The sequence below is a fragment of the Oxyura jamaicensis genome, chromosome 5 (genome assembly GCF_011077185.1).
Source record: "Oxyura jamaicensis isolate SHBP4307 breed ruddy duck chromosome 5, BPBGC_Ojam_1.0, whole genome shotgun sequence".
Taxonomy (NCBI): Eukaryota; Metazoa; Chordata; class Aves; order Anseriformes; family Anatidae; genus Oxyura; species Oxyura jamaicensis.
The window spans coordinates 14,445,728-14,455,015 of NC_048897.1; the positions used below are offsets into that span (position 1 = coordinate 14,445,728).

At 33.1% G+C, this 9,288-nt stretch overlaps 1 long non-coding RNA gene across 1 annotated transcript; it reads left to right on the forward strand.

Moving 5' to 3' along the window:
* The first annotated feature begins 5,226 nt into the window (after positions 1–5,226).
* Positions 5,227–8,346, forward strand: LOC118168615. The gene is made up of 3 exons (XR_004751681.1): positions 5,227–5,302; positions 5,961–5,993; positions 7,305–8,346. It is a non-coding gene; the product is annotated as an uncharacterized LOC118168615 (long non-coding RNA).
* Positions 8,347–9,288: the final 942 nt, after the last annotated feature.

Genomic DNA, 9,288 nt, shown 5'->3' on the forward strand with positions numbered 1-9,288 from the left:
AATGTATTTTTCAATAGAAAATCTACTTTTAGTAGTTGAGGTCACACATAAGTAAACACATCCTAAAAGTTAGCACCTACCATGCTTTAGAAATAAGGTAGAAATTTCAAGTGGCATAGAATATAGATAAATAATTAAATAAGCAGACTGTTGAATGTAGTTCAAGCAAACTGATTCCAAGGAAACTTGTTTTACAACCGTTTGAGGAATTCTTTTCTCATTTTAAAAATTTCCATAGAAACTGTAATATGTCTAACTAAAGGGAAGTCTAACTAAAGTCTAAAAGTTAGTCTAAAGTCTAACTGGGAAGTCTAACTAAATAATCTTAGATATGAGCTAGAATAAGAAGTGATGCAATTTAGTTCAATTTTCACATTAAAAATTGCAAGAAAAACTCCAATTACATTGAAAAGATATTCTTAAAAGTCCTGAAACTTATTGGACTAATACATCTAGATATTTTCTTCCAGGCTTCTGAATTGATTCAGTTCAGGGAAATGCAGTACAGTTAGCATTCAACTTTAATTGCAATGAGGTGACAACATACTGGGTAATGAGTTGTTTATGAGTTGTAGATGTGTTTACAATGAGTTGACAATGTGTTGGATAAAGTGTTCTTCTAAAGTTGTAGATCTATTTACAGTGAGCAGTGGGGGAATGTTCATTAGTTGTCGATTTGTTTGTTTACATTGTTTTCGATTTGCAATTGCTATAAAACAAATCGCAGGCTGATGAAGGATGATTGTTTGTGTGTTTTAATGATTTACTGTAGTAGCTTGTTTGAAAAAGTACTTAACTCTGCTTCATCTGTCAGCTTCCACTGCAAAAGCTCCCAGTCACAATAGTTTTATTAGCACAGCATGGGCCATTTGTAAGAACATTATGCATCTAAAAAATCTCAGTGCTTTCCTGTTCAGTCTGTTGTATTTTGGCTGGCTGAGCTGAACAGAATTCCTTCTGCCCTGTACAATTTTCTACCTTTCTAGTATGTTCCAAGATATACATGTGAAGCTATATATTTGAAGCTACACAGACCCTGCAAATTCTTTCCCTACTGTCTACTCAGTAATGTCACATGCTTAAAATTATAACCTTCTGCTATTTCTTACTGAAGCATCTACTCAAAACCAAGCTTTTGTTTGTATAGTTGTTGCTGGTGTTTTTTGTTTGTTTGTTTATTTTAAATCTACCATCAAGTTATACTGGGTTACATGACATGAAGTAAAACAAATATGCACTGGATGATATTGGCTTCTTGGCTACAGAAACTCAACATTTTGCAGCACTTTGACAGGGTATATTAATTACAACTTACTTTATTTCTTCAGTTGTTGTACGTATAATATTTTTTGTTCCAAACAAAGATAAAAAATAATTGTGATTGTTTTCTTCCCATGTTAGATTTTCCCAGTTACATTCCCTTTTGCCCAAAACTTGTGTGTTTCACAAGTTTTTTCCTTATTTTCAAACATTATATCATATATTCCACACTCACAGTTTATCATCCCTTGCTATGCTTCACTATGTCCAATAGTAATTCCTGAAAAAAAATAGAAAAAAAAAAAAAAAAAAAAAAAAGAGGATGAGGTGGAGATCATACATGATTAGAATGGGATTTTTATGAAGCTATGTTTGGGTTTTCCAGCTAAACTGGAAGAAGCACTGGATTTAAGGAGTAAGACAGTTTCTAGATCTGGATTTGCAGAGAAAATAAGAACTAAACAAACAAAAATGTATATTTGAGCCATCAGCTCAGGATTGTGGTATTCCTATCACAAACAGCCCACACTGAGGAAGTCTCATTTTGAGGAAGATATGCATCCTTTTTGGGGTGCAAATAGCAGCTTTACTTACTTTCATTGGCTATTTCCACCACAAGAGCCACACCAAATTAAAGCAAAGCACAATATTGGTGTAATTCAATATAATAATATCCAAAATGTACAGAGACCCCTTTGTGTGTTCCTGTGTGGGGTGACAACAAACCAAAATGTGTGGAGGTGAGAATGTGTTTCATTGGCATTTCAGCACTGCCCCTGATTGTCCATTGGAAAGGGATAGCAAGCTTTGTGCCTTTTCATCCAGTTGCAGAGACAGGACAGTGGTGTGGAGTAGATTGAGAGGAGCTGTTAGCCTCAGAAGCAGGTAGGGAGTTTGAAAGTGCTTGAAGAGGTGGGAGAGAAAGCATGGGAAGGTCAAAGACTGGGACTAACAGAAAAAAATGAAGTCTTTTTAACCTCCGACTTTCCTGTCTGCAAAAGCCTCACCTGCTTTTCCAGCTGCAGAAAATCTGTGTCAGTAAATACAAAATGTAGGCATGGTCATACTCTAATAAACTAAATGAACATATTGTTACTCATTTTTTTTTTTTTCTGACAGCAATGGGCCTAAATCATGTATTATTGTCCTAGATGCATCTTCTCCTTTAAGATTTCTGCTTTTTAGTATTAAATGATACCGAGACAGGTAAATTGAGCTCAGTATTTCAGCACCATTAGATCTCTCTGGGGAAAATAGTTTCTGAATTTCAGAAATATGTGAAGCCTACATCCTAATTTTTGCCAGACCAAAAAAATATTTTTAAAAGCAAATAGCAGGTGTTTCTGCATTTTTTAAGTAGAGGTTTTGACTAAATTTATACAACTTGTGTTTCTCCAAGTGTTCAAACATATTCTGTCCTCAAATACCTGTTAACGTCTCCCCACATACCTGATAAAGTGTTCTAATAAGTATCTGAGGTGTTGATTGCACTGCTGTGCAGAAAACCTACTCTAACCCAGCCAGAGTGAATAACTTCTAGACCATGCTAAAAATCTGATTTTGAATATCCTTAATAATATAAAAGCTAACGGCTAAAATGTCAGGCATATGATGAGTCTCCGAGATCTTAGACATATCTGAGAGATCTGAAAACTAGAAGTGTGCATATATACGATTTAGAAACTATTAACTTCTCTTTATAATATTTACTGGTGTTATGAGTATCTTGCTTCCTTATTATGCCTTTATCATTAATTTATAATTAGCAATTCATTTGGAATTTACCTATTCTGAAGTTCTCAATATCCTTTCCCCTAGTGATCACGATGAAAGATGGAAACTGTCTCTGTAGATATGCACTGGCTCTGTGGCCTCCCTGTTCCCATGAGAGCACAGTTCAGCCACATGGGAAGGGGAAAGTGAAGAACTAGCTAGTCTCTTCCATAACTCTACTCTGTAAAACCAGGAGTGGGAAAAAACTTAATCTATATTTTTATGTTGCTCAGGTTTTCTGTGACATATCAGTGACAATGTTAATACACCAGGCTGGGAGATTGGCAACCTAATAAAGGCACAGGGGCAGCATGCCTGCACAAGAACTTTCTGTGTGCTCCTCTATATGTCTGTTGACCCTGTCTGGATTTATGATCTAAATCCCTTGCCTTTCTGAGGATGGAGAAAAAAAAAAAAAAAAAAAAAAAAAAAAGGAAGAGAGATCAGCAGAAAATTGAAAAGTAACTACTTCCCCTGTGGAAACTTTCTTATGCATTTCAGCAATTGGAGTTTTCTTTTTTACTGTGAATGACCTAAGTGCTAGGAACGTTTTCCATGTTAATGCAGTGTTAAGTCTTCCATTAGATGGAAAAACAACCATTGCTTCTATAGCACCCTGAAATTGAAAAAAAAAAAAAAAAGAACACTGCATATCATTTACTTTTTCATGATATTATCTAGCATGATCTTTCACAAGTATAATATCTAAAACTAGAATATATTATTTTATATATCTATATCATGTTATAGCACATTGTTTTTTAAAAAAGTCTTATATAAATATGTGATTTATTTATTTATTTATTTTTGAACACCATACTAATCGCTATCATGGTGAAAGTCCTTATCTTTTCAATTACATTTCATGTGAAGAGATATTAAATCTAATTACAGCAAATGGAAAATATTGCCGCAAAGTCAGCTGCAAAGGCTAAGAAAGTGAAGGATAATTTTCTCTCAGTGGGAAGTACTTCAACACATAAGCTGTTGCTTTTCATATTAGTAAATAAACAATCAAATAAGGAAGTAAAGCAGATTTTTATGACAGAAAATTAGGGGACAATTTTCTAAAGCATAAATGAAATAGAAATACCATAAATGAATAATCAAGGCTATAGGTATGCAGCCATTCACATTTTGAAAACATACCCCAGGATGAATAACTTTCATATGTACAGTAAGTTCACAGCAGATGCTGTCCACTGAGCCATCATTGTCCTTAGCTGGGAAATGAGCTATGTACTTTTTTTTTTTTCCTTTTTTTTTTTTTTTTCCATGTGCATAGGTAATGTTTTTATTTACTAATGTGCAATGCTTGAAAACTTTTTAATGATATTTGCAGATTGCCTGAGTCTAAAACTCACCTAGCAGCAAAGAATACAGAAAATGTAATACAGAAACTGGTATTCATGTCAATTTCATAGCTTCTTACATATTCATGTTCCAAAAGGATTTCTTTCACAGAAGCTCATGCTCATTTAACCAGACATTTTGTAAGTAAAAATGCATGAAATTTAATTTAAACCAGCTTTTCATATGGACTTCTTTTTTTTTTCTGTTTTTTTCTTTTTTTCTTTTTTTTTTTTTTTTTTTTTTTACTGTGTGTAATAGCAATACAGCAATGGTAGATGCCTAAAATGTATAATGTGATGGATTAGATTGTAATGCAGTCTGGATGCATAAGGAGGTGGTGTTTGCCCTTCAGTGCAAATCCATTTTAATGTCAAAAGGGATCCAATGGAATTATAATACGTAAAACATTGCAGTAGTTTTTACTTTGTAAAAGAATCTGATCTTGCTCCAAACTATAACAGTTATGTCAAAGAATAAAGCTACTTCTAGTAAGGAAATAGTATGAAAAAAAAAATAATAATAAAAAAATATCAGGTTAGGTTTAGATTCTTGTTTTAAACCTGATTTTTAAATAGGAATTTTAAGGAATTTGTTAAAGAAGCTTTTCTCTCTTCATGGTTTGTCAAAGCACATTGTAAAACCAACAACAACAAGCTTACACCTTAGACAGATATGCATAGATTTGGGGCATGTCAACCTGAGGAAGTTGGGAAAGTTAAACCAAAATAGCCAAAAGGTGTGAATGTAAAGCATGTTATATAAAGTGCTCTAAAGTTCTATGTGAATATCTCACTGAACACCAAAATGTTTTTGTAGCTTTCTAGCACTTTGCTCCTCTGCAGGCCTCAAATGCATTTTACATTGTCTACATTCACCTGCTTAGGCAACCCAGTTAAGCTTTTCTGAAAATCTTCTGGTAGGTGTATCCCTAATTTAAACACATCAGAAATTATTACTTAACAGGAAAAGCAAGCAAGCAAACAAACAAATGAAAAAACATCATCACCACCAACAATAATAAGCAACTGGTTTTATTTCTGTGCAACCTATATATACTGTAAAACTCTTAAAAATAAGAAACACAATTAAGAATTCTGCTATATTTCAATGAGCCTAAGAACATCTTAGTGTAAACTCCAAGATAAAAAGAAATAGTTGGGTAAATCCAAGAGAGTACACTGGAAAAGTGCTTAAAATGTAACGTGTAACGTGTAAAGGGTAAAAACACATATTTTCAAATAAGTCACTGATGCTTAAGTGGCTCTCATTGGGCATACTAGACCCTGAAGTGCCTACCTGTTGGACACAAAGGAGGATCTCCACAACATTGTTTTCCATGAACTGATATAAAATGCCCTTTATTTTTGCCAGATAACACTGTCAGCATGCTTTTGCTTGAACTACTCAATAAAAGCACTGTTTTGTTGTGATATTGCTTAGGTAAGGGGATGTATTTTTAATTTTCTTTAAAAATTATTCTCTGTTGATAATATGATAGATCTTTTCAGCAATACTCATTGCTAAAATACCATGTGTATATGGATGACTCAGTTTCATCTGCATTTCTTCCTCAGACCATTCACATATTTATGAAGATTTCCAGTGATGTAAGTAGGAAATGCTCTACCAAAATGTGTTGGGGAAAAGAATTCACGAGTTCCACAGTGATGTGCAAGAGAGTGATGTCCCTTGTCATGTCTCCATTGAAAAACAGTGCCCAAGGAATGTGATTTAAATGACTCAGTATTCTTCATCCCAAACATTCTGCAAATAAAAGTTCCTGCTTTGTCCCAGTTCCTCTAAATGGTTAAGAAGGAAGACATTTTAAAACATAATGATAAAGCTTCTTAGCTTTTCAGCATTTTGGTTTTAGTTTCAAGGTTTTCTTGGAAAAAAATAATAAAAAAAAATAAAATGATAACTGTCCAGCATTTCATTTAGTTATTGAAAATCTTGGATTTTTTTATTTTTATTTTTATTTTTTCCCAACACAAAATCCTTCAAAATTCAAGTTGCATGTCAATTATTACCTCCTATGAGTGCCAACAAGATATTTCCTTCTCTTTTCTAATTGGGTAACACAGCTAATTATTGTTGTCTGTGGAATCATGTTTGATTGGCAGCTTGAATGTAAACGGAAACCATAATTTCAGATGCTATTGTATAAACATTTGGAGTAGGGATGTGCAAGCAGTGAAACATCAACCACAGAAAATTTATAAGCTAGATAATAAAAGTTACCTGTGTTTCATGGCTATCTAATCTCTAATAACAATTCTTTAAAGATATATGAATTCCTGCCAAATACTCACAATCCTTTTCAAAAATGCCTTTGGCACGGTATTCATCAGAAAAATCAGAAATGAAAAAAGAAAAAAAAAAAAAAAACACATGTCAAAGTAAAGTAGTCTTTGGATACACTTTAAAGCATTTCTAGATTAAGTCTATAAAAAGTTAAGGAAAGAGAGACATAATCCATAGTACAAAAACATAAGAACAAGAAGATGCTAGAGCTAAGCTTAAGAATGTCTTAAAATACTGTATACAAATTATTTTCAGAAGTACTAGGATTATTCATAGAAGAGACCTATATTAGGTCATAAATATAACAGTTTTCATAGTTACACTCCAGAATTGTCTCTCCAAGTTTCATTCATTTCTCTATCATTTTTGATCTTAAACAAGAAAGAAAAGAACAGAGTGTGTTACATGTCAACACCCAGGGTCAAAAGACAAGGTACTTGGAACTAGAGAGGGAGGAGGAGATTAAACGCTGATTTTTGCCCTCAAATTTTATTCAGGTCATGAAAAGCAACAATGCAGAAGACAAGAGAAGGGATGAATATATGCCTGAAACTCTTATTAAGTAAATTTATATCCTTACTTTTTTCTTTTTTTTTTTTTTTTTTTAATCCTAGTGCTTTACTAAGTTAACATGGAAATTGCTGCACTCCAGATTCCTAGACCTTTGTTTGAATGCTCATGTTTCATTTAATGAAGACATTTGGTGAATGTTCAGAATTACCATTGACTCATATTAAGTCCTTCTGAACAATTCTAACATCTTCAATGTGTGTCCAAGAAACAGTAAAAATGCTGAGTTCTTATTGAGAAGAAATTTGAAAACTGTCCTAATAATGAATTAGTTATATGATCTGTTGCTTCCACCAAAAGTGCCTAGTTAATTCTCTTTTTAAAGTTTACTCTCACTTTAGTTGGAGATGGTTTGTGTTTATGAAACTGACTTCTCTAAATCATGTACTTGACGAAAATAGAAAAGCACTTTTACCATTCAAATAATTTCAAAATATATTTCTACCTTAACAACATTTTAAAATATCATAAAATGAAATATAATCACAATTCAAAAGAAAGTCTTGTTTTTGTTGAGGTTTTATTTTTCTAAGAGAAGAACACAGTTGTAAAATATTTTGTAGGGTCTAACAGGCATGGAAGTAGCAGTATTCAGTGGTAATTGCTAATAGCTGAGAATAAATATTTTTGCTATCTTTCTTTTATTTATGCTTCTATATAATTAAAAATTCTGTCTGATTGTTACAAAGAATTGTCTTCCCAGAGCCCAGAGATTTTGCACCTTGTACTCTGCTATACCTAGGGACACCCATTTTCTAGAATATCATGCATTGTCTCTTGAAAGACATCATTCTGGGAACAATGGCATCTAGCAGTAAATGATGCAAAACATGAGTTCACATGGTAATTCAGCCACTGAAGGCTGTTTTTGTTACTTTGAATTGCAGTTGCAGTACTGAATGTTTTCAATTCATGAAATTTTTGAGAAGCTGAGGTACTGCAGAATTGCATGATGTATCCCTTGTGCCCTCTTTCCCTTGAGCCTGGCTGAACAGTTCTACTATCTGAACTGAAGCCTTTGATTTATTCACAAAGTAGGCAGCTCTCACATTGAATTATTCTCTCTGGCCTGTAATGCTTGCTTGTGATTTGTTATAATATGTACACATACACACACACAAAACTAAAACCAACCAAACAAATAAAACTGCAGTTATCTTATGTGTAAATGATCAGTTGCCTTTGTAATAAATCTTTTTACATATATAAAATTGCAAGAACATATATAACTTTCATAGCTATACATTAAAATTAAATTTTTCACATATTACAAGTGCAGTTATACAAGGTTTACTTCTGAAAACACAAATCTTGACTTTATTATAATTCAATGCAGTCTGGTCACACAGTCTTTTTTTAAAGTTTGTGTCATGTACTATTTTTTCTTGGATTTTTTTTTTTTGCTACAGATAGGTTTATCTCTTGATTTTGTAAATTTAAGATACCATGTAGCTCTAAGTTTTCAGTTCAATGCATATTTTTGATACAGCAATCTAGAGTGCATTGCTTGGAATTGAATTAAAATGTGAATATATGGAAAAAACAAACTGATTTATTAAAGAACAGCAATTACATTACATAATGACTCAGCCGAGCAACAGAAGTTAATGTGATATATCTACTAAGAAGTGAATCTGTTTTCATGACTGGAGGGAGACAGCTCAGCAGGAGGAGGAAACACATGGGAATAGCTTGCTAGCAACAGTCATCAGCAGTTGGTGCGCTGCATCTAGGGAGGCTATAGAGGCTATAGAGGAGATTCCTACTAGAATGTGCAGAACAGAACCATGACTACCAAATCTGAAGAATACCTGCTGAGCATAGACATACAGGGAAATCTCAGACCTAAAGAGCACTACCCTTTACTGAAAACTAAATTAAATTCCAGCCTGTCACACTATTATAGTCACCTACAGGCTGTAATTTTGCTGTTTTTGCAAAAAGCTTGTTACTGGTTTATTAAGCATTAGAAATAATTAAAGCACAAGAGAATATTATTAATGTATTGATGCTTGGAAAAAAAAAAAA